This window comes from Felis catus, chromosome F2 (genome assembly GCF_018350175.1).
Source record: "Felis catus isolate Fca126 chromosome F2, F.catus_Fca126_mat1.0, whole genome shotgun sequence".
NCBI classification, from domain to species: domain Eukaryota; kingdom Metazoa; phylum Chordata; class Mammalia; order Carnivora; family Felidae; genus Felis; species Felis catus.
The window spans coordinates 28,137,889-28,165,452 of NC_058385.1; the positions used below are offsets into that span (position 1 = coordinate 28,137,889).

The window sequence follows — 27,564 nt, forward strand, 5'->3', positions numbered from 1 at the left end:
TTGTCTCCATAGCGACAAGAACTCTGCCTCTTGTGTCTGAGATACGCTGTTGACTGGATCTTACATCCAAGGTTTACTCTGGTGAGTAATGCCCTAGCCAAATAGCATGGATAGAGAATGGCACATTTTGTCTAGCAGATTTCAGCAAGTATTTTGTGTGATTCCTTGATTTCTGGGCTTTTGTCAATAATTCTGTAATCATGAAGTTTAGGGGCTTTGGCTTCACTCTATAAAGGACAAATCCTATGTCATGACAAATCCTACTGGAGGCTGCAGTATGTGGTAAGCAATTGTCTGCATGTTCTAACTTAAGGAATATTATCCTGTTTCCCTAACACTTTGATTGCTGGAAAATTCCTTCATTTGAATTTAAATGTCTCAGCTAAAAACCCTCTGAGGATAACACAGGCACATAATCAAAAAAATGGGTCACTGTGTAGGTACGATTCTGACTGAATGGAAAGAACAAGGTCAGTGTTCTAATGAGAAGTATTGGGTGGATCACTGCAGTGGGATTAGGCATCCAGGGGCAGCCACAAGATATGGGGTTCTTGGAAAGGGCAGTGGCATCCAAAGACAGAAAAGGTGTGAAAAAAAGACTGATCGGAGGAAGACTATTTTACACTTTTCCTCAGACATAACCTGAGAACTACTAGCTTTCCCATATTCTGGTGAATGATAAGAAAAACACTCATTTTAATCTCTAAAACAACTTGGCAAATGGTTTTCAGGAAGTTCCTTGCATGACCAATGCAGAGAGAAATTGCTTCACAAACTAGGATAGCAGGAACCAAGTTTATGTAATTTTCGTATTCTCCTATACCCACTACCCCATCCCCTGCCAGAGAGAGAGAGAGAGAAAGAGAGAGAGAGAGAGAGAGAGAGAGAGAGAGAGAGAGGAGGGAGAGAGAGAGAGAGAGAGAGAGAGAGAGAGAGAGAGAGAGAGAGAAAATACAGGTATCCATCTCAGGTGTATAAAACCATAGTAAGAGAAAGGAGAAATGAGTATATTATTGTTCCCATTAGGCCTGCTTTCCTATTTCTATTTGGCCTACTCTGATTTTTTATTCCAGTGTTCATGGATAAGAAGGGAGGCAAAATGAGTTCTGCTCTCAAATGTAACTGTGGCCACAATCTATAATGGATCCTGACCATTTCCAACTCTCAGACTTCAGTGAAGGCAGAGGAGGTGCAGCCTGTGAATAAGAATAAGACTAAGTTAAAAAAAAAATTAAAAAGAAAAAAAAAAGAATAAGGCTAAATTAAAATCGAGTTTTTTCTACTATCTCCACTGGCTAAATAACTTTGGACTTCTCACAACCGAAGCTGGGTTACTTGAGTTTTCGTACTTCTTAGTCTTACTCTGATACCTGGCCCTGCACCAAGGATGTGCTTCCTTTGCAGTCTCCTCACGTGGTGGTGCTCTCTCTTCCAGTCCTCGAAATCAGGAAGGGTGATCTAGGTCCTTCTCAATCTCGACCACTGTTTCTTGATCATCACTCCCAACTCTCGAAAGCAATCATTTTTGAGGAATATCTCATCTGGACATACCATCATTTCCCCCTCTTTCTTGGTCTCATCTACAGACCTCAGTGAACACTCCTCATCCATAGCTGACTCCTACTTCTGCACCTGATGTAGACTTTGTGTTGACTCCATGCTCTACCGTAATCCTGGCAGAATTCAGCCCCCAGGTGACAACCATCCAACTCCCTGGCTTCTAGTTCCTCAAAGGCTTCACAACCAATGGCAGACCTCTACTCCCCTACAGATGTTCCCTTCCACGGCCTCGCCCTGGTCATTTTCCATACTTGTAACCACTCTAATTCCAAAATATCTTGCTTTATGATCACAAAATTTTCAGTACCAGCATTTAAAAAAATTACTTCTTTTATGATCCTCTAGCAATCTTTCTCCCAGTCCAGAAGTTATATACAGAATATTTCTTGAGCAAATGGATGAGTGAACAAACCCATGAAATGAATGCAAAAATGCTAGTAACCCAGTTATAATTGAATAGAAAAACTTAAATCTTGCAGTGACTCTGACCCCGAGCAGCTGGGCCAAATAGAAGCCTCACTTTTTGCCTCCCAATGTCATTACTAAATACCTGACAACCGAGAATAAGCGAGGGTAGGGACAGATGGCACAGAGAGAATCAGGAAGAGGTCCCATAACCACATTAACACCATAGTAGAATTTTTTATTTGAAACATGAAAATACACCTTCCAACATGGCACTTAATAGTTGAGGAGACAAAAAAAAAATGTATGGATGGATGGACAGAATAAGCTTCTGCTTCTTAATTTTCCCTAATTTATTTTCTCCCCATAGAAGTAAGATGCATAAATCTTTTCCCTTAACCAGGGGTGCTTCCAGCAAATGTAGGTTTAACTGAACTGAAGCTGTAGGAGGAATGGAATCTTGTAAGTGTCCAAAAGACTTCCTTTACTGAAATAAACACACATTGTAGCAAATAACTTCAGGATTTCTCTTGGTTCTAGACTGTGAGATCCATTAACTTGGTTGGCTGGGCTTCTGGTCATTTGCAGTGTTTTAGACTGAGTCTTTTTCCTTCACTTCAGAAAAAAAAATCCATGTATCTAAATCTCATGAAACTGGGGCATCTGGGTGGCTCAGTCATTTGAGTGCCCTGACTCTTGATTTGGGCTCGGGTCATGATCCCAGAGCAGTGGGATCAAGTTCTGCATTGGACTACGCCCTGAGTGTGGAATTCTTTGTCTCCCTCTGCCCCTCTCCCCTGCTCACACACACACTCTCTCTCTTTAAAATAAATCTCATGAAACTATTAAAGACTGGTATGAGCACTGGGTGTTGCATGTAAGTGATGAATCACTGACTTCCACTCCTGAAGCCAATACTAGGCTGTACATTAACTAACTTGAATTAAAATAAATATATTTTAGGGGCGCCTGGGTGGCGCAGTCGGTTAAGCATCCGACTTCAGCCAGGTCACGATCTCGCGGTCTGTGGGTTCGAGCCCCGCGTCGGGCTCTGGGCTGATGGCTCAGAGCCTGGAGCCTGTTTCCGACTCTGTGTCTCCCTCTCTCTCTGCCCCTCCCCCGTTCATGCTCTGTCTCTCTCTGTCCCAAAAATAAATAAACGTTGAAAAAAAAATAAAAAAAAATAAAAAAATAAATATATTTTAAAAATGATAATAATAAATAATTTAAAAAATCAGACGAAGTCACTTGCAGTGTGAAGCTTCTCCTGACTTCTCTTTCTCTCTCATTCTTCAAGAAGTTCTTCATAAGTCTGTTATAGGCTTTAAACAATATTACAGTGATGCTTTAATGGTGTAACTAGTTTCCTAAGAAATGGTGAGTTCGTTTCTCAAGGACAGAAGACACATATGTTATCTCTATAATGCAGTAACTAAATGCAACTCAATCATGTTTATGCTATACAATATGGTCTATAATTAATTAATTCAGTGAATATTTATGAAGCACCCACTATATGCCACTTATTATTTGAGGTGTTGGCAATATATCAATGAACAAAGAAGATAAAAAGCTCTGTCCCATCGACCTTGTAATTTTTGCATCTTAGAGGAAGAGGGTATGGCAGCCCTGTAGGAATGCCATTCAGATGTCCCTTCAAAGACAGCCTATCGCAAGTATCTGCCATAATAAGCTACTCTAGGCATGGGCTGTTTTTAGCCAATGACTGAACCCAGAGTGGGAACTACAGATGGGCCATTCCAGCCCATAAGAGATGCCATTAATGATTAATCTAGGCTCTGGGGCTCCCCATTGGGTGTCTTGGCCAAGACTTTGTCAGAGCTGTGTTGTAGTCTGAGGCTTTTCCTACCCAATTCTTCTTAACTTCTTTCCTTCCTAAGACAATAGACTTGCATGATGGTCTGAAGGCTCTCCATACCTACTCTACTCCTTTCCCTTTAGTTTGAGATGTACTCCCGCCCACCAATAAGTCTCATACACTTCTAATTCTATGTTGGAGTTGGTTACCAGAGGCACAGAACTGGTACAGAAGATAACAAAGATTTTCTAATTTTAATCCTTTAAGTATAAAATGGATTTTTACACTTGTTTTGACTGCCTATGATATGCTTGCTACTGCTTTGTCTTCACTCAAGGTTTTTGGAAGTGCACAAAGTGAGAAGAAAAGGGTTCCTAATATGATTCTCAATAGTTATGCAGACACATTTTAGAAAACAAAGTCAGTATCATTCCAAATAATGCTTTGCTGAACTGGCTAGAACCAGTTCTGTGCTTCTCTTCCAAATTTCACCTTCAGTGACATCACACTGGTAGCTGTAAATCAGCCATGGTGGAAGAATTTACACCACCTAAACTGGCGAATTCTATAACGTGGGGTTGTTTTCATTTTGTGCATCTGTTTTCTCCAGAGCTAGTTTAGCAGCCCATCACTGCTCCCAGACCTAATATCCAAGCATACCTGTCCAGCAGTCCAAAAATAAGAGTATATACTTTTTGAAAGTAAAACAAAGACAGACCCAAGCAAAACTTTGCAAAATGTTCTTGAAAATAAAGCCAAGTTGATTCTTGGTAAAAAAAAAAAAAAAAAAAAACAGAACAGTTTAATAGGTTTCTCTGTTTGTTCCTGCTTTAAATAGTCACGTGTCCTGTGTTTTTATGCCTCTTGTTCTCTGCACACTTGCCCCCTTGATAGGACCTTCAGTAGCCTTTTCTGGAAGCAGACCACCACTATTTTGTCCCATTTACCTCACATTAATATCGAGGCTCCATCGCATTATTCTGAGAATACGATGTTCCAAGAAAATGTTTTTGATTTATTCTTTGTAATTAAATGCATTCCTTTGCCTCCTAATTTGCACTTTGATATACAAAATTTTGATATCCGTGAATAGTATTGTTGCTAAATACTCAAAATATGTCATTCCTGACATCTGTGTAATTAATAAACTTTAAAACATTTGTGATTCTTCAAAATTCATTTCCTATAATTATTTATGCCTTTTCATGATCTTTCATGTTTTAAATTTTTTCATGTATTTTGATTTTTCATGTATTTTTTAAAATTGTATTATTTTTGAGACAGAGAGAGACTGCGTGGGGGTGGCAGAGGGAGAGAGAGGGAGACAGAATCTGAAGCAGGCTCCAGACTCTGAGCTGTCAGCACAAAGCCTGAAGTGGGGCTCGAACTCACCAACTGGGAGATCATGACCCGAGCCGAAGTCGGACGCTCAACCGACTGAACTACTCAGGCGCCCTTCATGTATTTTTTTTTTATATTATCCCAGAGCTGTACTTGATATCCTCCTTTTCATGACTTTAAACTATCATGAAATGTATTCTGGGGCCCACCCCCTCCCCCCCCCAGAATGTTTTGCCTGTTTTTCTTCCTTTTCAGTTTGTGCTTTTGGTTTTTATTGTTATATTTTAAAAATGAAACATGTTGTCCTTTGCCCTTACAAAATCATACCAGGAAAAAGCTGGTTTTATTATTTTCTGTAGCCCTAATAAAATAATTTTAGCAATGATAATAAGAAGAGGTAATATACCTCTCCCATGATCTTTACGAATGCATTTAATAGAATGCATTTTTGGCAAAATACTTGTCAACTTCCTTGGAAGAACAGAAGAACCCACTCTTTATTTTTTTAGTGGCACTAATAAAATAGAAATAATGTTCAGAATACATTTTCTACATGTTTTCAACAAAGCCTAATATTTTTTATTATGTTCATTCAGAAGGATCCAAACAAAGTATTAAATAAAGAGGGAGCAAATGTGTGATCCATATGACTCCAGTCCCTTGCTTCCCCACCCAAGGCAAACATCACTCATTGTCATCACTGTCCTTTCCAATGAGCAGAGAAGGCCTATAATCCTTCTCTTCATGATTGAAATGTGTTAGGAGATAAAATTATCTTTTTTTACAAAGGTCCTTATTTTTTAAACATGCATTATAACACTTCTTTAATATTCTCGCATGCTTGAAATCCTTCTTGAATTATACAATATTCTAGAGACTGAACTATTTTTCAATTTCTCCAAGTTCCTAGAGACCCTGGAGTTCCCTGTGTTTTATAGATGTCCTGTAACTTTCTCCTTTCTCTCTGGCTTTCTTCTTGTTCCACCTCCAATATTAAAATATATATGCAGACTTCAAAACAAATTTGAAATTTGAGTTAGAGGTGTTTCAGACCACCAGCTGTTCAAGAACACCTTCATAAATATGCCTGAAATATTAATATCAAGAGGTGAAAAGGAAGGGAGCCAAGTATTTAGTATCATCAAGCCACGTTCTGTAAAAACAGCTGGTTAATAAGGCATTTTTACAAATGATAGCTCTGGATTCATGGGTGAGGAAAAGCCACCCATTATTTGACTCTGAAGTTTACAGTCCTAAGAGAATAAGCTCATAAAAGAATTTCACCAAAGCTAATATTCTGACGTGTCTTGCAACAGTGTATCCAATCATCAGAGTATTTAATCAGTTTTCTTCTCTGCATCTGATGGCCAACCTAATATCATAAGAAGACAGAAATTGCTAATATTTGCTCCTATCCTACTATGATAGGCACACCAACAATGTCAATGTAATCATTGGAGATTTTACGAAGTAAAGGAAGAAAGCAACTAAAGCAAAGAGAGATTTGAAAGTGTTGTGATTCCGACTTGGAAGATAGTCGAAGGGGATACCGGCCAAGAAACGTAGTTGGCCTATAGCATCTGAAAAAGGCAAAAGAATTGATTAACCCCTAGAACCTCCAGAAGGAACACAGCTCTGCCAACACCTTGGTGTTAGCCCGTGGACGTCCATTTTAGACTTGTGACCTCCAGAACTGTGAGATAAGAAATGTGTCTTAAGTTGTCAGTGACTTCATTGTCACTTTTAAAAAAGTGTTTGCTCTAGTTTGATGTTTATAACTTGGGAGTGCTTTGCAGTTCAACAGTGAGGGTGTTCCACATGAATTTCTACACACAACAAAGCTATCATTAGCGTGCATTTTCAAATAGACTGTTGTAACCCACTCAAATCAGGAGATCAAATGTGCTTTTGTGATAATAATAAATATATGAAGCACTTTAAAACTCACTGTACGTTAAAGCCTAGAATGCTATGGAATTTTTTATATGAGCCTGATGTGCTAGTCCATACAAATGCCATGCAGCTTAGCATTAAGAGGCAGTGTGTTTTGGGACAAACATTGCTCCTAAATTCCTTCAAGTGTGATTTGAAGGGTGTCATGCAAAATTCTCCTTCCTAAATATATCCCCAGGCCAACATAGCATGATACTGAAGATGCACAACAGAGAGACTTAAAACTGTATATTGCCAAGGGATCTATTTAAAACAAAAATAATCTTTATAGTAGCATATTTACTCAACTACTCATTCACAAAAGATTTATCGTGCAGCAAATAACATAGTAAAAAAAAAGTACAGATATTAGAATCCACAACTGGCTTAAAATTCAGGTTTAGGGGCACTGGGGTGGCTCAGTCGGTTAAGTGTCTGACTCTTGGTTTCGGCTCAGGTCATGATCTCATGGCTTGGGTGGTGAGTTCAAGACCCGCAGCAGGCTCCATGCTCACAGTGCAGAGCCTTCTTGGGATTCTCTCTCTCCCTTTCTCTTTCTGCCCTCCCCCTCTCATTCCCTCTGTCTCTCAAAAATCAATAAACTTTAAAAATAAATAAATAGGGGCGCCTGGGTGGCTCAGTCAGTTAAGCGGCCAACTTCGGCTTGGGTCATGATCTTGCGGTCCGTGAGTTCGAGCCGGGTGTCAGGCTCTGTGCTGACAGCTCGGAGCCTGGACCCTGTTTCAGATTCTGTGTCTCCCTCTCTCTGACCCTCCCCCGTTCATGCTCTGTCTCTCTCTGTCTCAAAAATAAATAAACGTTAAAAAAATTTTTTTAAATAAATAAATAAAATTCAGGTTAACTTCTTATGAACTGCTTTTGAACTATTTATGAATATCCTATCACTCTCTCTCACCTCCAATTTCTTTGTTTGTAAAACGAAGACAGAGGAGAAAAACTATTCAACTGGACTAAGGCACAAATTATTCATTTATGCTCAGTTAATTATTTGACCATTCATTGAAAACTATGAGCTAGTTAGTGGGGGGAAAAAAAAGATGAACAAAATTTATTTTCTCCCACAGAGACTCACAATGGGTGAGGAGACAGATTTATTAACTAACAATTATAGCAGCAATAAGAAAACCCTCAATACATCTATGTGTAAAGTGTTATGAAAGCAGGTAAATGCAATGATTTACTAACTCTTGTTGGGAGAAGGGAGAAGTGACAATAAGGATGGGTTTTGAAGGATGACCATGTATCCTAGAGGTAGGGAATTTGAGCAGAGGGAATTACCATATGACTCAGCAATTTCACTCCTACTTATATATTCAAGAGAAATGAAAACGTATGTCCACACCACAATTTATGTACACCAATGTCATAGCAGCCTTCGTGAGAATAGCCAAAAACTAGAAAGTACTCAAACACCCATTAACTGAGGAATGGATCAATAAAATGTGGCATCTACAAGTGATGGGATATTCAGCCATAAAAAGTACTGATACATGCGACAATATGAAGAGAACTTTGAAAACATTATGTTAAGTGCAAGAAACCGTATTCAATTTAAAGAACACTTCTATGATATGATTACTATTTATATGAAGTGTCCAAAATAGGGAGAGCTAGAGACCAAAGGTAGGTTAGTGGTGGTCTCGGGCTGGGGGTAGGATATCGGCGAGAAATGAAGAGTGACATTTAATGGGAACAGGGTTTCTAGGGCGTGTGATGACAATTTTCTAAAACTATTGTGGAGATGGATGCATAGGTCTATAAATATACTAAAAGCCATTCACTCGTGTACTTCAAAGGAATGGTATATAAATTGTATCACAATAAAATGGTTACACACACAGAAAGGAACAAAAAGCAATAGGCAACCCCAAATTTCCTCTAAGCTTCCATATGAAATGGTTACCACTAGGATATTTGTCCATTATATTGCAAAATAAATATTCTCAAAATAAACAGACAAACAAAGTTCTGCATGAGAGAGAGGGAGGGGAGAAAGCAGACAGAGGAGAAAATCTATAGACTGAGATCTTGGAAAAATTGTGAGCAGACGGACTGTTGATTCAGCCGCCAGAGTGACAAAGCAAATATTCACCCGGCATTTCATTCTCTCAGTTGTGCCATTAACAGTAATACTAAAATAAATACAAGAAATGAGTATTTCAAGAAATGACAATCTTAGCATGAAGGCGTAATGTGAACAGAACTCCAGGAAACCGAATATCAGCTTTCATAGTAATCTTAACCTTGTCCTGTGAATTAAAAAAGTTAATCAAGAATGTCTCAAAACACTTTCCATGAATATGATTCCATTTGCATGATTCCATGTTCCATGCAAACTTTGCTTTTGTTTAAAAGAAAAGTGTAAGTTCCCTTTTTTAAGAAACCAAGCTAAGAAGATAATCGTTTAGAATAAAGTAAATGAGATGGAAAATAATAAATAATAAGTTCTAAAATAAGAACAAATGTATGAAAGCACAAATAATATTATTGAAATAGTAATAACTAACACTTTAAAAAATTTTTAATGTTGATTTACTTTTAAGAGGTAGAGAGAGAGAGAGAGACAGAGTGTGAACAGGGGAGGGGAAGAGAGAGAGGGAGACACAGAATGTAAAGCAGGCTGTCAGCACAGAGCCCGACGCAGGGCCTGAACTCATGAACCGTGAGATCATGACCTGAGCCAAAGTCCAATGCTCAACCTACTGAGCCACCCAGACACCCCTTAATAACTAACACTTTTAAGGGACTATATGTCACACTCTGTGCTAAACCCCTCCCCATCCAGACACACATTCATTTAATACTCAAAATCCTATGGGCTAGGTTCTGTATTCCCAATTCACATGAGTTAAAATGAGGGTAGAGCAATGATGTAGGTTAGCAAAACTCACACAGGTAGTGAATGTGAAAGGGGAAATTACCCCCAGGCAGTCATGCTCTGTATGCAACACAGGATAAATTGCAAAGATATGCCCAGGAAGTATCAGTTCTTTGTGGCTGAAATGAATACAGGTTTTGTAGTGAGCGATGTCAGAGATGAAACTAGAATGGCAGGCTGGGATGAGTTAGTTGGTGTCCTCAGCTATGGGGGCCACATTAGGGCTGCACTAACTGGGTAGTTGCTCAATGTGTTCATTTACATGGAGCTGTGAAAATTCACTGGGTGCTAGTAATTTATTAGAAATTATACTTGTGTAATCTTTGCCAATCTACATCATTGCCCTACCCTCATTTTAACTCATGTGAATTGGGAATATAGAGCCTAACTCATAGGATTTTGAGTATTAAATGAATGTATGTCTGGGTGAGGAAGAGTTTAGCCCAGAGTCTGACATATAGTCCCTTAAAAGTGTTACAGAAAAGCATATTTACTGAGATTCGTCTCAGAAAAAAAAATTCTGAATGTGTTAGCAGAGAAAACTGATTAGCTCCTTGGGACAACGGATGATACCCCAAAGGAATACCTTCAAGCAACAATAAATGGCTCATAACTGCCTTTTTTCTGAGATACAATTAACATAAAATGAAGCACCTGCACCTTATGTGTTCACTTGGATAGATTTGACAAGTGTTTATGCCTGTGAAATCTGCTCCCACCACAAGATTAAGAATATCTCCATCTTCAAGGAAGTTCCATTATGCCCCTTCTAGTTAGTTCTTGCTCACACACACTAGCTGTCCTTTCACTATAAAGTAGTTCTGACTGTATTTGGTTTGATATAAAAGAATGTATGCACCTAGTTTCTTTCATTTAATGTCCCCTTTTTGAGATTTATCCATGTTGCTTTGTTCTTTTTATTACTGAGTAGTATTCCATTGTGTGAATGCATGGCAATGTGTCTATTCATTTTCCTGCTGGGAAACATTAGGACTTTATTTTCCAGTTTGGTGCAATTATAAATAAGATGGCTATTAATATTTTTATAGAAGCCCTTTTGTGAACATATGTTTTCATTTTCCTGGGCAAGCACATAGGAGTGAAATTATTACATGTGAGTTTAGCAAAATTTATGCAGGTAGTATATGTGAAAGGGGAGATTCTCACCCAGGCAGCCATGCTGCCTTCTAATTCCCTCTTACAAAATGTCGGGCTGGTTGATAACTGGACTTTCTTTTGACAGAATAAGGTATACAAGTTTGGAACCAGAGCTGAACTGAGGGTGATAATTGCAAGGAGGCTAAGTGCTTTCTTCTCCCCCTTTTCACATGGATGCTCAGCCTCCTTATACATAAATAATCCATAAACACATATTAAGACTATTGGTTGGAAAGAATAATAAATTATTAACTTAGTAGAAGCAGCAAAATGTCCTTGCCTGGCTTAAATATACCACAGTTATGAATGTAGATTTTGGTTTGAAGATTTTAAGTAACGGGATTAAATCTCTTCTAGTGATAGTAATTTTTGCATGCCGTGAAAGGTGGGCTAGGAGCTGGGAAGTAATTGAAGAGGCTATTGCAAAAGTTCAGGTGAAAAGTAATGAGGTCAGGATCTCTGGAAATTCTTAGGAGGGAAATGAAATCAAAAGGTACCTAAACACTGCTTGTGAATGCCTATGTGTGTCTTTCTGTCTGTCTGTGTGCAATAATTTTGTAACAGTACTCACTTTGTTTCACATTCATTGCATTTACGGCCTCCATACACAACAGATTCTATATTACAGTTGCAAGTTTAACCAGAATATTCAGACCAGCCAGTAAACTGAGATATCTGTCACCTACTGGCAAGCCCCCCTGTGTCACACACATTGGATGCATATCTAATGTGACCAATAACACCCTCAATATATTGTAGCTTTCCAGTTTGTTTCTCTTAGAATGTTTCTAAAACTCTCAACCGTTGCAACATAGTAGCTTGCCTTCACTGCTCTATAATCAGTTCTGAAAACTGCAGGAAAACAAAACATCCAACTGAAATAACATGTGAGAAGGACGTGAATACCAAACTCTGACCTTTGTGGTACCTCTTTTATTGCGTTTCTCAACGATTTTCATATAAAACAGTAGTAAACAGAGATGAAATTTATAATATCAGATTCAGAGAAAGATCAAGCATCTATTATTTTTTTCAGTTCAGAAAGTCCTGGAAGAGATGATCTTTATCCTCTCTCTACTGTGACAGGCTTTGTCATTCTGCTGGCTGGCACATCCTTCTGACTGAAACAAAATTGGTTGGTCATGGTTTAGGTTACTTCCATAAAATGTACTGTCTCTCTGTTTAGTCAGCGGTATTGACTGAAAACTCAGAAAGCTACGAAAAATCTAAAAGAAAACAAGAATTGAACTGGAGAGCCATTTCCCACATGTTATCACCATCTTGTGACTAGTATATTCATAGAAACTGCCTGATCCAGCCTTCCCCCACAATTAACTTCGTAAATTTACTCTGGGTGGTTGGCCTCTTATTTATATTGTCTCCCCATTTTTTCTTGGGGAATCTCTTACTTGAGTGTTTTTCAAAATTGAAAATAGATCCTGAATCAATCTTTCATTACTAAAAATGTTAAACATTCCGTACTTGTTGAGCAAGACAACTAACCCCTGTTAATTGACGATTAAAAGTATTTATCAAAGGCTACAAAGGATGGGGGACTCTACAGTTTGTTTGTGCATCACCAGGTGGTCAGGACCATTGGGTTCTGGGATGTCTGGAGCCAAGAGATGTGTCTTCTGGGAAGGTGACTTTATTTCGAAGGTAATATACCTCAAGAACCACCAGGAGAAGTGCATGCTAACTCTGGCACTGACGTGCTTTCATTGATTTTGCAAACCATTGATGTAGCAGCTGTGAACACGAACTGCACTATATCAGAGTCAACAGGAAAGACAGGCTTTCTATATGTCAGAGGGAATTGCTTACCTTAGATGGCTAGCTCAGCACACTCTGATGTACATCCGCACAGTGAAAAGCAATACATGAGGGTTCTAGTTTAAAACACACACACACACACACACACACACACACACACACACACACACACAAAGGCTCTCTCTGCAATATAAAACTTGATGCAGGATTCTTCATCTTGGCACATCTTTCATCAAATTAAAACTCCAGGCTTGAAATAAAAATTGCTGATGGGAGTATTAGTGCGCTCCAGGCACTGCTCTCTGTAGGGAGAAGGCTGCAAACTGATCATAAAATCAGTTATTCATCTAATTAGGTGGGAAAGGAGTCAAGCTTTTACTGCTAAAAGAAATAAAAGCCTATATTGGCCCTCTTCCTTGCAAGTAGGTCAATTTACTTGAATCTGAGTATCCAGGAACTTAAGTGGCATCTCCAGAACTCTAATGCCTCCTCTGTGCTAAGTAGGATGTGTTCAATATAACCCAGCCCCCACACATTATGTCCATAAGGGCTGAAAAAGGCCAAATTCTGTGAAACAAACTACACTAAAATGTTGCAAGTCTGTTCAGAATGATGGTAATCTGTCAGCCAGTTTCTAATAGAACTCATTTTATATTTCTCATCAAATTGTCTTCACAAAAATATAATGAATAATGGCTTGTTTTGAAGACACTTTATGGTTAGGACATCTAAACATAAGAAACAATATTTGTCTCTTTAACAAAATTGGTTATAAAGGTACTTATAAACAAGATTCGTTTTTATAAAGCTATTTCTTAAAGAATAACAGAAGGATAATTTTGGGGATATATCTTAAAATATTCTTGAAGGATAATCAGAGGCCAGAAAAATTTGAGGTGGGTGTCTTCCTGTTAAAAAAAATCTTTTTGAGGGGCGCCTGGGTGGCTCAGTCGGTTAAGCATCCGACTTTGGCTTAGGTCATGATCTCACAGTGCTTGAGTTCAAGCCCCACATCAGGCTCTGTGCTGCCTGGAGCCTGCTTCAGATTCTGTGTCTCCCTGTCTCTCTGCCCCACCCCATTCATGCTCTCTCTCTCTCTCTCTCTCTCTCTCAAATACATAGTAAACATTAAAATAAATTAAAAATGAAGAAATAAAGAAATAAAAATTTAAAAAAATCTTTTTGATAGTGTTTCTCTAGCAGTCAGTGCATTATTCAACTCTTCTGCAATACTTGACCCCGTATGCCAAAAATCTTCCTATTTTAAGTTTCTTGAGACCTACCTACTGAAATGCTATCATAAACACAAGGTGGAGTGAATTTGAGAGTTAATTTCTTAAGAAAAAAACTACCCATTCTACATAAAATACAAAAAATGTTTTTAAAAATCACAATGTTTTCATTTTGTTCGCATAGTTAAGATTAAATTTTATGTCAATTTCTTATTCTATGTTTATAAAAATATTATTGTAAAGAATTAATAGGGGTACCTGGGTGGCTCAGTCAGTTAAGCATCCTACTATTGATTTGGGCTGAGGTCATGATCTCACAGGTTCATGAGCTCAAGCCCCATGTCAGGCTCTGCTTGGGATTCTCTCTCTCCCTCTCTCTCTGTGCCTCTCTGGCTCACACACCCTCTTTCTCTCAAAATAAATAAACTTTAAAAAAGAAGAATTAAGCTGGAGGAGTTAAGATGGTGAAGCAGCATGGAGAACCTGAGCTTGTCTCATCCCTAAAAGGCAGCCAGATCAGCACCAAACCATTTTGAACACCCAGGAAATTGATCTGAGGATCAGATCTTCATAACTTGAGCCATGGTTATGCCATGCAGAGAGGTGAACTGGGGGAGAGAAAAGCTATAGAGGGTAGGGAGTTGCTTTTGTGGTGAGAGGACAGAAATGGGAGAGTGCAGCACGTCGGAATCATGCAAGAAAACTACTCCCCTGGAAATAACTGGAGAGAAAGAATAAGTGAAAACACTCACAAGGCTCTGAACAAGACATCTGTTCCCCCAAACCGCTGACAGAAAGAAAGAAAAGGGTTTCAATACCACCAGGATTCTCCAAACAGTGGAGCGCAGAGTCCGAGGTTCTGGAACACAGTGCTGGCGTTGCTTGATAACGAAGCAGGGCAAACCCTGAGAAGCAGGCAGCAGGGTCTGAGGGATCCATGTACCACACTGGGAGAAACAGTTCTCCCACTTGAAGTGCATTTGGTAGAGGCCATAAGACCTCTCCACAGGCAAAGGTCCCAGCAGACCCTGGAGAGCAGCCACCTTTGCTGACATCGGGACAAAGACACCAGATTGCGATGACACCTGGTGCCAACTGTGTGTTGTGGTTTGCCATAATCTCTGAACCTCTGCCACTGCATGATCACGTGAACATTTTCTGGGGCAAGCCTGCGCACACAGCTATTGCTCAGTGAGACCCCTCTGCCAGAGAGTTAGCACGGGTCCAAGCCACAGGGGTCTCTGAAGTGTGGGGTTTTGAAACACAACTCCATCTGAGATAAAACTCTGGAGAGACGTGCTGCCTGACATGCAGACAGCTTAGACATGGGCAGGGTAGAGGCAGGGAATGGACAGAGGCCTGAGACAAAGGAGGGGTGCTTGATTGCAGGTTGGTGAAAGTGCAAAGTTCCTATGGCAGAGACTAGGGAGCTGGATGAAGCCACTTCCACCTCCACCCTCCCGTGCACGTGCATGTGCAGGGGTGCCACACTGATCCACCCCAGAATAATAAGCTAAGAAGCTCCACCTAGTGGAGAACGAAGCTGTTACACCAAGCCCTGCCCAACTGTGCCCTCTAAGCACATCTGCTAGAAGACCACCTACAGAGTGTATGGACTATAGAGGGCTTCATATTTTCAGTTCTGGGGGAAATTGGATGTAACTTTATTTGGGTCTCATTCTGTTGGCTGGTTCATTTATTTGTTCCTTTTCTTTGCTCCTGTTTTTGCTTAAATTGTTTTCTTTTTTTCCTCTTTCTTAGATACAGAAAGAGAAACATTTATTTTTTTCTTCTTTTTAAACTTCTTTTATTCTGTTTCATTTTATTTATTTCATTTTCTTTTATTTCATTTTATTCTATTTTATTATAAAATTTTTTTAATTTAAAATTTTTTCATACCTTTTTTCCCCTTTTCTTTCTCTTTTTTCTCTATTCTATCAAGCTTCTCTCAACAAGCAAACCAAAACTCACCTAAGATCTAGCTTCCTTTATTTAATTTTTTGTTTGGTTTTTAATTTCTTTTATTTTTAATAATTATTTTATTAATCTTTTCTTCCTACAAAATGACAAAATGAAGGGATTCACTTCAAAAGAAATAACAGGAAGAAATGACAGCAGGGGCTTAACACAGATATAAACAAGATGTCTCAACTCGAATTCAGAACCACAATAATGAGAATACTAGCTAGGGTTGAAAAAAGCATAGAATTCCTTTCTGAGGAGATAGAAGAAATAAAATCTAGTTAGGACTAAATTAAAAATGCTGTAACCAAGGTGCGATCTCGAATAGATGCCATGATGGCAGGGATAGAGAAAGCAGAGCACTGAATGAGCAATTTAGAAAATAAAATTATGGAGAATAATGGAGCTGGAAAAAAAGAGGGAAACAAAGACAGAAGAGCATGACACAAGACTCAGTGCACAATAAGAACTCAGTGACTTATTAAAGGACAAACATCTGAATCATAGGAGTCCCAGAAGATGAAGAGAGAGAAAAAGGGGTAAGGTTTATGTGAGCAAATTATAGTGGAAACCTTTCCTAATCTGGGGAAGGACACAAACATCAAAATCCAAGAAGCACAGAGACCTCCTATTAGATTCAACAAAAACTGACCATCACCAAGGCATATCATAGTCAAATTCACAAAATATACAGACAAGGAAAGAATTATGAAAGCAGCAAGGGAAAAAAGTCCTTAACCTATAAGGAAATACATACAGGTGAGGTCCACAGCAGACCTATCCACAGAAACTTGGCATGACAGAAAGGAGTGGCAGGATATATTCAATGTGCTGAATTGTAAAAATATGCAGCCAAAATTTCTTTATCTAGCAAGGCTGTCATTCAAAATAGAAGGAGACATAAAGAGTTTCCCAGGCAGACAGAAACTAAAGGAGTTTGTGACCACTAATCCAGTCCTGCAAGAAATTTTAAGGGGAACTCTTTGAGTGGAGAAAAGACAAAACAAAACAAAAAAGATCAAAAGCAACAAAGACTAGAAAGCAACAGAGGACATCACCAGAAACACCAGCTCTACGGGCAACGCAATGGCACTAAATTCATATCTTTCTGTACTCACTCTAAAGGTCAATGAACTAAACATTGAAATCAAAAGACATAGGCTATCAGAATGGATAAGAAAACAAGACCCTTCTATATGCTACTTACAAGAGACTCACTTTGGACCCAAAGACACCTTCAAAATGAAACTGAGGGGATGGAGAACCATCTATCATGCTAATGGTCATCAAAAGAAAGCCAGAGTAGCCATACTTATATCAGACAAACTAGATTTTAAAATAAAGGCTGAGGGGTGCCTGGGTGGCTCAGTCAGTTAAGCGTCTGACTGGCTCAGGTCATGATCTTGCGGTCTTTGAGTTTGAACCCCACGTCAGGCTCTGTGCTGACAGCTCAGGGCCTGGAGCTGTTCGGATTCTGTGTCTCCCTTTCTCTCTGTCCCTCTCCCACTCATGCTCAGTCTTGCTCTCAAAAATAAACATTAAAAAAAAAGAAATTTGTTTAGAAAAAATTCAGAATCAACCACAAGAAAAAATTTGGAAAGACCATGAATACTTACAGATTAAAGATATCCTACTAAAGAATGAATGGGTTAACCAAGAAATTAAAGAGGAAATTAAAAGGTACATGGAAGCCAATGAAAATGAAAACATGACAGCCCAAAACCTCTGGGAGGCAGCAAAGGGAGTCAGAAGAGGCAAGTATATAGCAACCCAGACCTTCTTAAAGAAGGAAGAAAGGTCTCAAATACACAACTTAACCTTAAACCTAAAAGAGCTGGAAAAAGAACGGTGAATAAAACCCAAAGCCAGCAAAAGAAGGAAAATAATAAAGATTAGAGCAAAAATCAATGACACTGAAATAAAAAAAAACAGTAGAACAGATCAACAAAACTAGGAGGTGGTTCTTTGAAAGAATTAACAAAATTGACAAACTCCCAGCCAGACTGATCAAAAAGAAAAAGGAAAGGACCCAAATAGAATTACGAATGAAAGAGGAGAGATCACAACCAACACCACAGAAATACAAACAATAATAAGAGAATATTATGAGCAAACAAATTGGGCAATCTGGAAGAAATGGACAAATTCCTCGAAACATATAAACTACCAAAACTGAAACAGGAAGAAATAGAAAACTTGAACAGACACATAACCAGTAAAGAAATTGAATCAGTAATCAAAAATCTCACAACAAACAAGAGCCCAGGGCCAGATGGCTTTCCAGGGGAATTCTACCAAATGTTTAAAGAAGAGTTAACAACTATTCTTTTGAAGCTGTTCCAAAAAGTAGAATTGGAAGGAAAACTTTCAAACTCATTCTACAAGGCCAGCATTACCTTGATTCTAAAACCAGACAAAGACCTCACTAAAAAGGAGAACTATAGACCAATTTCCCTGATGAACATGGGTACAAAAATTCTCAACACGATACTAGCAAACTGGATCTAACAATACATTAAAAGAATTATTCACCGCAATCAGGTGGGATTTATTCCTGGAATGCAGGGCTGGTTCAATATCCGCAAATCAATCAATGTGATACATCACATTAATAAGAGAAAGGATAAGAACCACATGATCCACTCAATAGATGCAGATAAAGCATTTGACAAAATACAGCATCCTTTCTTCATAAAAAAAACCTCAAGAAATTAGGGATAGAAGGATCATACCTAAAGATTATAAAGGCCGTATATGAAAGACCCACTGCTTATATCATCCTCAATAGGGAGAAACTGAGTTCCCCCCTAAGGTCAGGAACATGACAAGGATGTCCACTCTCACCACTGTTATTTAACATAGTGTTGGAAGTTCTAGCCTCAGCAATGAACACAACAAAGAAATAAAACACATCTAAATCAGCCAAGAGGAAATCAAACTTTCACTCTTTGCAGGTGACATGATATTCTATGTGGAAAATCCAAAAGACTCCATCAAAAAACTGCTAGAACTGATACATGAATTCAGCAAAGTTGCAGGATATAAAATCAACATACAGAAATCGGTTGCATTTCTAAACACCAATAATAAAACAGCAGAAAGAGATATCAAGGAATTGATCCCATTTACCATTGCACTAAAAACCATAAATACCTAGGAATAAATCTAACCAAAGAAATAAAAAAATCTTTACACTGAAAATTATAGAAAGCCTATGGAAGAAATTGGAGATGACACCAAAAAATGGAGAAACATGCCATACTCATGGGCTGAGAGAAAAAATATTGTTAAAATGTCACTATTACCCTTGGGGCGCCTGGGTGGCGCAGTCGGTTAAGCGTCCGACTTCAGCCAGGTCACAATCTCACGGTCCGCGAGTTCGAGCCCCGCGTCGGGCTCTGGGCTGATGGCTCAGAGCCTGGAGCCTGTTTCCGATTCTGTGTCTCCCTCTCTCTCTGCCCCTCCCCTGTTCACGCTCTGTCTCTCTCTGTCCCAAAAATAAATAAATGTTGAAAAAAAAATTTAAAAAAAAATGCCACTATTACCCAAAGCAATCTACATATTTAATGAAAACCCTATAAAAATAACACTAGAATTCTTCACAGATCTAAAACAAACAATCCTAAAATTTGTATGGCACCAGAAAAGACCCTAAGTAGCCAAAGCAATCCTGAAAAAGAAAACCAAAGCTGGAGGCATCATAATTCTGGACTTTAAGCTGTATTACAAAGCTGTAATCATCAAGACAGTATGGTACTGGCACAAAAACAGACACATAGATCAATGGAATAGAATACAGAACCCAAGCCAACTAATCTTCCACACAGTGGGAAAGAATATCCAATCAAGAAAAGACAATCTCTTTAACAAATGGTGTTGGGAAAACTGGACAGCAACATGCAGAAGGATGAACTTGGACCACCTTCTCACCATACACAAAAATAAACTCAAAATGGATGAAAAACCTAAGCATGAGACAAGAAGCCATCAAAATCCTGGAGGAGGAAACAGGCACCAACCTCTTTGACCTTGGCTGCAGTGACTTCTTAGTTGACATGTCTCTGGACGCAAGGGAAACAAAAGCAAAAATGAATTATTGGGACCTCATCAAGATAAAAGCCTTCTGCAGAATGAAAGAAACAATCAGCAAAACTAAAAGGCAACCAACAGAATGAGAGAAGATATTTGCAAACGACATATCAGATAAAGGGTTAGTATCCAAAATCTATAAAGAACTTACCACACTCTATACCCAAAAACCAAATAATCCAGTGAAGAAATGGGCAGAAGACAAGAATAGACACTTTTCCAAGAAAAGTGGTTATCTACATGGTTAACAGACACATGAAAATATGCTCAACATCACTCATCATCAGAGAAATACAAATCAAAACCACAATGAGATACCATCTCACACCTGTCATAATGGCTAAAATGAACAACTCAGGCAACAACAGATTTTGGCAAGGATGTGGAGAAAGAGGAAGCCTTTGTCCTGCTGGTGGGAATACAAACTGGTACAGCCACTCTGGAAAACAGTATGGAGATTTCTCAAAAACTTAAAAATAGAACTACCCTACAACCCAGCAATTGCACTACTAGGTATTTATCCAAAGAATACAGGATTACTAATTCAAAGGGTCACATGCACCCCAATGTTTATAGCAGCACTATTGATAATAGCCAAAGTATGGAAAGATTCTAAATGTCCACCAGCTGATGAATGGATAAAGAAGATGTGGTATATATATACAATGTACTATTACTCAGTGATCAAAAAGAATGAAATCTTGCCATTTGCAACAACATGGATGGAACTAGAGTATATTATACTAAGTGAAATAAGTCAATCAGAGAAAGACAAGTAACACATGATTTCACTCATAGATGGAATTTAAGGGAAGGAAGCAAAAATAATATAAAAACAGAGAGGGAGACAAATGATCAGAGACTCTTAAGTAGAACAAACTGAGGGTTGCTGGCAGCGTGTTGGGTGGGGGATGGGCTGAATGGGTGATGGGCATTAAGGAGGCACTTGTTGGGATGAACACTGAGTGTCAAATGTAAGTGATGAATCACTAAATTCTATTCCTGAAATCATTATTACACTATATGTTAACTAACTTGGATTTAAATTTAAAAACTGATTAATTTAAAAACTAATGAATATAATTTTTAATATTGTATAATATTTCAGTGAGGAACCATGATTTATGTTCATTTCATTCCTACTATGGTGATGAAAGTCTGACCATAACATACATCATGGCATGATAGAAAAAGACTGAGGTCTGGAATCGGACAAATACAATTTCAAATTTTGGCCACTTCTTTGAAAGAGTATGTGACCTCGGACAAGTTAGTTTAGCCTTTCACAATGTCAGATAGCTCACACTTCAAATGGATGTTATATCTATCTGGTCAGGCTATTGTAATAGTTAATTATGGCAATATTTTTAGAATACCCAGAAAAAAAGCCTGATCTCTATTATTGTGGTTAAATTATTTCATTTATTGCTATTAGCATTTTCATTGTCATTTATTGCTATTAGCATTTTCATTGTCATAAAGACCTAGGATAGATTCCAGACAGTCAGCATCACTGAAGGATATCATTAGTAATTTATCATTCATAAGTGCTATGTCCTTAGAATCCTTTTTATAAACTTGATCTGAAATGTTGATTTCTCCTTGTATTTCTGCCTGCTGTTGCTTTATATATTTTAATATAGTTAATATATTTTAATATGAAGTTTGACACACTGGAGTTAAATTTTGTTAAGACTTCAAAATGGATTATAAATTTATGGTGAACATTCTACTTAATATTTTGGTCTTGGAAATGTATCTGGTGCACTTTTATGGTATTTGCCAAATATATCTTTACCTATCTCTTTATCTGCAACCATCTTGCACCATGTGTCTTAATTATTCACAGCATATGGCTAAGTTTTATTCTTTAATTCATATGAGTGCTGTTGTCTTTTAGTGGGTTTTATTTTACATTTAGTTTAATAACTTTTTATAATATTTTGACTGCCAGGGAGTAAGTAGGAACACAGTTATTGGGACTGATGCTTTAGAGGGCTCTAGAAGTCAGTCCATGCAATGCTGAGGCATGATTGCCCTCATCATAGTTGATGTCTCCAGGAGCCAAGACTGGTGCAAAAAGATAACACTATGAAATAGAGATGGATGGAGAAAATGGAGAGTGGGACCAAAGGATGTGTGAGAAAAGGCAAGCTTCTATTCTATTTTAGGACAAAGTCTGAAAATATGTAATAAATAGGATTCCCCTTTTATGCTGTTCCTCATATATAATTTGAAATGCAGTAACATTTAAAAGGCTCATTTTCATTTAGACATTATTATCTTCATGTGACATATTTCTTAAAGACTACACTTTTTTCCTTTTCTGAGTCTATTTGACAGGAAGGGGTCTATACAAACTGTCTATTTTGTCTATAACGTCTGCAATAATTTAGAAGGTATGGATTCAATTTTTAATTTCTTAGTGGATATCTTGTATTTTTAAATTCTTGAAATTATATTTATTTAATTTTGAAGCCAAACAATAAGCAGATTTTTAAAGTTTATGATTATTTAAGGAGAATCTCAGGGCTTTGTTTTCTTTCTATGTCCATCTTGTCATTATTTCTCACTCCCTTGCGATTTCCCTTGTTTTCTGTAATGTAATTTGGGGGTATAAATCTGTATTTCTATAAAACTCTTTCCAAACACTGGTTTTTTTCCCACATAATTTTTATGGACTTAATTTTGAAACCAAATTCTATAAATATTTAAGTAATTCTATTGGCTTTTCTGGCTTAAATATTTGTTAGTCTCTTTTATCTACAATCCCCTATTCTTAGACTAAACTTTGATTCATTAATTGAAAGGCATCTATGTAGGAAGGATAACGATAGAAATTCTGCTTTTATTTCTTCTATAAACATCTAAAACATCTTGCTGTACATTTTACCTTTGAAAATTAATTTGCCTACCCAATGATATTGCGGGTGGAAATTTTTATTTTATTGTTTTCTGGAAGCTAACCCTGTGAAAAGAGATCTAAAGTCAGTATAAGTTGTTCTCATTTTTTAATTTACTTGGATGCTTATAAGATATTTTAAAATATATTCTGAATATCACTAGATAATCAAGCTTTTCTTAAATGTCTTGAACCATGTTATTTTCAGCTCAAGAGCTATTTCTGCTATTATTTTCTTGGTTATAGAGTCTGTTCATGAATTCTACTATCTCCTTATACATTACTTTTGCCTCATATTCTCCATATTTATTATCATCATTTTATCTGTTTATACTTTTTGTCTGTGATCCAGAGATGAATCTCCAGTTAGTCTTTTACATCATGAATTGGAATTTAGTGTTTCTGATTTACTGACCCTGAATATGCGATCCATTTACAAGCAAACTTTGCCCATAGTACCTTGTTCTGATGATCTTCTACTATTCATAGAGTTGGTATCTATTTATTTATATTGTGTTGCTCTGAATCTAAAATGCTCTTATGTTGCTTGTGGTAAATTTATTTGAGAGAGATGATTATAACTAAGACAATGGATCTTGTCTCTTGTGTTGCAATCCCTATCATTTCATTTGCCATCTACCATTCTCCTCCATTCCACACTTCATTTCTGTATAAAAGGAAGGTTCTATTGAATCAAGGTTTTGGTGTATGGGTAAGATTAAAAGCTGTAAAGGTTGTCCTGGGCTCTACAAGAGTTTTATGTGGGGCTTTATACAAATTCTCTAATCAACAACTCAGTCTGGCATGTTATAGGATCAGAGATAAAGTATTAAGGGAGTGTTCTGAGATTGGATACTCAAGTCATGTCTCATCACAATTCCCACTGGATGATCTAGATAAGGGTCAGCAAAGTACAGCCTTCAAGCCAAATCTGGCTCACTATCTGTTTTTAAAATAAAATTTAATTGAAATGTAGCCATACTTACTCATTAATACATTGTCTGTGGCAGCTTTCAAACCGAAATAACAGAGAGGACTGGTTGCAGCAGAGACTGTAAGGTCCTCAGAGCCCAAAATGTTTACTATCTGGCCCTTTATAGAAAGAATTTGCCAACATGTCATCTAAATTCCCTACCCCCAGTGTAAACAGGAGTGCTAAGGAAATCTGACTCCCTTTCATCTTCACTGTCATCCATAAGTAATATGGTCTTCTTTTCTAATAAACAGCCAGAATAGCCTTGGGCACCAAAAATATCAATTTATACCTTATCACCGAGTTATCCTTGTTAGGATTGCCAGATGAAAGATGGAGGCTAAATTCAATTTAAATTTCAGTATATATCCCATGAAATATTTGTCCACCTGAAATTCAAGTTTAACTGAGTATTCTGTATTTTTATTTGCTAAGCCTGGCAACTCTATTTCTGACGTATACCCAGTGGATATATGCAGATCAAATAAAACACTAGGTCCCATTGTGCTAAGGGAACCAAAATAGTCCTGGATAAACTATTCATGAGCTGGTATTTTTTTACTCCAAATAAGAAAAGACCCAGCTCCAGTTGGATTAAACAATAATAAAATGTATTATTTTACAACATGGAGTCCACAGTCAGGGACTCCAAATTTGCATTCCTATGGTTTCTGTTCATCTCTTTTTTGTGCTGGATTGATCCTCAAAGTGTTGTAAGATAGCTGCAGAAATGTCATGTGTGAAATACAGCCAGAGCTACAACTTCCAGAGTCAGCAACGAAACCATGTAATTTTTACATATCTCAGGAAGAAGCAGGCAACCATTTTAAAGTGCCGTAGCAATATTCCACTGAAGTTTCACTGCCTAGGACTGACAAGGAAATGAGATTATCATGATTGACTTGTGCTAATCATTTGGAGTGGGATATTGAGAAGTCAGCCTTGATGACCATTACAGTTCACCTCTTTGGCTGCCCAATGTCTAAATATATTTTTAGAAATGCTAATACCTATACAAACGTGTTTATATCCTTCCTGAAGAAAGTCTAGAACCTCTTCCTCATCTAGATCCAAGTACAAAATCCCTGGCTTATGTGCAGTCCTCTTCATCAAGTGCAGATATGGCTTCTTCCAGCATAGGGCTAAAAGATGAGGGAGCCAACCCTAAAATAAGGAATACAAAAAGGACAGAAAGAACAGGTTAACAATAATAAAATTTAACAGTAATAAAATAACAAAAGAAAAGGGAGAATAGGAAATTAAACATAATAAGTATTAGTCCACACTGTGTACCTTCTGCTGACGAGAAAAGGAAAGATTCCCTGTCATGGGAAAAGAATACTGTCTTGATCAGCCAATCTGACAGCCTTGTTCTGTTCTGTGTATATATAGCCTTGTACATTTTTCTGTATGATCATACCTGAGGTAAGTGGTATAAAAACAGACCTTACAGAATATCCCATTGCTTAAGCAGACCATTTTAAGCTGCTGAAGTTTTAGTGGCCAGGGTATTTCCAAAGGAGGATACAGTTCTCCTAACTAGTTATTAAACGTCAGGTATTTTTGCTTCCAGGCCATAATTAAAGATCTTCATTTAAATATGACCTTTGATTATAAAAGTATTTGGTTTCTAGCTACAGATTTCTGTCTCCTTCCCTTCTCTCTTGGTCTCAGATCAATCTCTGCCTTGAAGGAGTCTGAAACAATTGCCTTCAGTGGGGAGGCATCATGAAGAATCTGATCTTTTACCCAGGATTAGCCTTTTTCCAGGCAGAATGAGCAATAGCTCACACTTTAATAAAACCCAAATATTGTGACCTGCTAAATTTCTGCCCTTCTGTTGCTATTTGGACTAACGTTAGCTAAGCTATAGTAGGTGGCTATACTAACCATCATTGGACTTGGTGATAAATCAAAGGTACAAGTGACCTCTTCCTGAAAACCCATATTTCGTTCCTATAGTCATTTGGTTAGACCACTTTCATCCAAATCTCGTCTTCTCTTTTAGGAATTTACCAATAGCACTAGGAAGAATTAAATCATCTCAAATCCTGAACTTTCCTTGTGGTTTTCCTAACACTAGAACCTGTATAGGAATTAATGTAAGTCTAGTGTATGGCAAGCAACAGTTTAAATGAATGCTAGCAAATGCTTCGCTTCGACTGTCTGCTCCCTAGCTTAGAATGGTGGTGTATTCCGGGCTGGGTACTCTCACTTCCCACCTCTACTTTCTCCACCCAACAAATACCCCCCTTAGGGTGTGCCCTTTGTACCTTTCCAATTCATTTTGCCACTTTCTGTGTCACCTTGGAAGATTTCCACATCAGGAAACAGAAAATGCTATATGCTCGCGTTGCTCTTCTATCCATGGCAGCTCAATTTAAAAAGAAAATATGTGATATTAAATCCAAATAGAGAAGCACATTTTTGGTGGCAAAATAACTCAAACATTTAGAACACATTTGCAAAATCTTTCTTTTGGGATTTAGGGGGAAGAAAGCAATATTCAACTTCAGAAGTTATAGTTTCTGTTATAAAGAATGAATGAAGAGGGAGACTTAGGGAGCTTCTAATTCATAAAGGTAATTCTTTTCTCTGGTAAGCAATGTTCACTACTGTGAGGTACATGACATGTTTCCTTTGGATTTTATTCTGACATTTTTCTATTATGTTGATTGATTTCCGCAAGCCCCCACATACTGCGCATCAATTCAAGACGCTGAAAGCTTACATACTTGATATGGCAGAGACATGGCCACCAAACTGCAAGATGCTAGGACAAATATCTAAGTCATGGAGGCCTCCAGAATGTGGAGGGTTATATGTGCCCCCAGGGAGACACTTCCTAAGCTGGTAATGAGCATCCTTTGACATTCCACACATCTAAAGTCACTTTTTATAAGAAGGCAAAACCTTAATGGGCCCATCACACTATGTGTAGTGGGAGCTCACAGACTTGCTTTATGAATGGATTGTGGAAGAGGTACCTGATACAGCCCTCAGACTCTGGCTTTTTCTGTGGACAGAATCCTCCTTCCTTGCACAAATCACACCTTAAATAGGTTAATTACACCACTAACCATAACACATTCAACAAGCATCCCTTGAATGCAACTATATGACAAGTGCTATATTAGGCACCGGGAATACAAAGGAGAGAGAAATGAGGCTATATGGCCCTCAGGGAACTCATATTCTAGTAAGGGCGTGGGGGGAAGTGTTGGTAAATAATCACCATAGAAGAGGGCAGGTGCTGTAATGGTGCCATGTTGGGGCCACAGGGGACTAGGAGAGCCTGATCAGAGAGGGCTCCACCGAGGTTCTCATTCCACTTGAACTGAGTCTTGAAGGATGAGGAAGATTCTCCCCAACCTTTTTTGCTTTACAGCACGTTGTTCATACCTCGATCACAGATCTCGTACCCAGTATGAATGTATGAATGTATGAATGTACCCATTACATGTCCACCTGAATTAGAATCCAAACATCCAGAGAAAGAGGATTTACTACTTACTAACT

General features: G+C 38.0%; 1 long non-coding RNA gene across 1 annotated transcript in view; it reads left to right on the forward strand.

The window, feature by feature from the left end:
• The window catches only part of LOC123383049, a 111,874-nt gene that overhangs the window by 3,834 nt on the left and 80,476 nt on the right, over nt 1-27,564 (forward strand). The window contains exon 3 of the long non-coding RNA XR_006592306.1: nt 13-81. This is a non-coding gene — a long non-coding RNA (uncharacterized LOC123383049). The remainder of the gene's footprint in view (nt 1-12; nt 82-27,564) is intronic.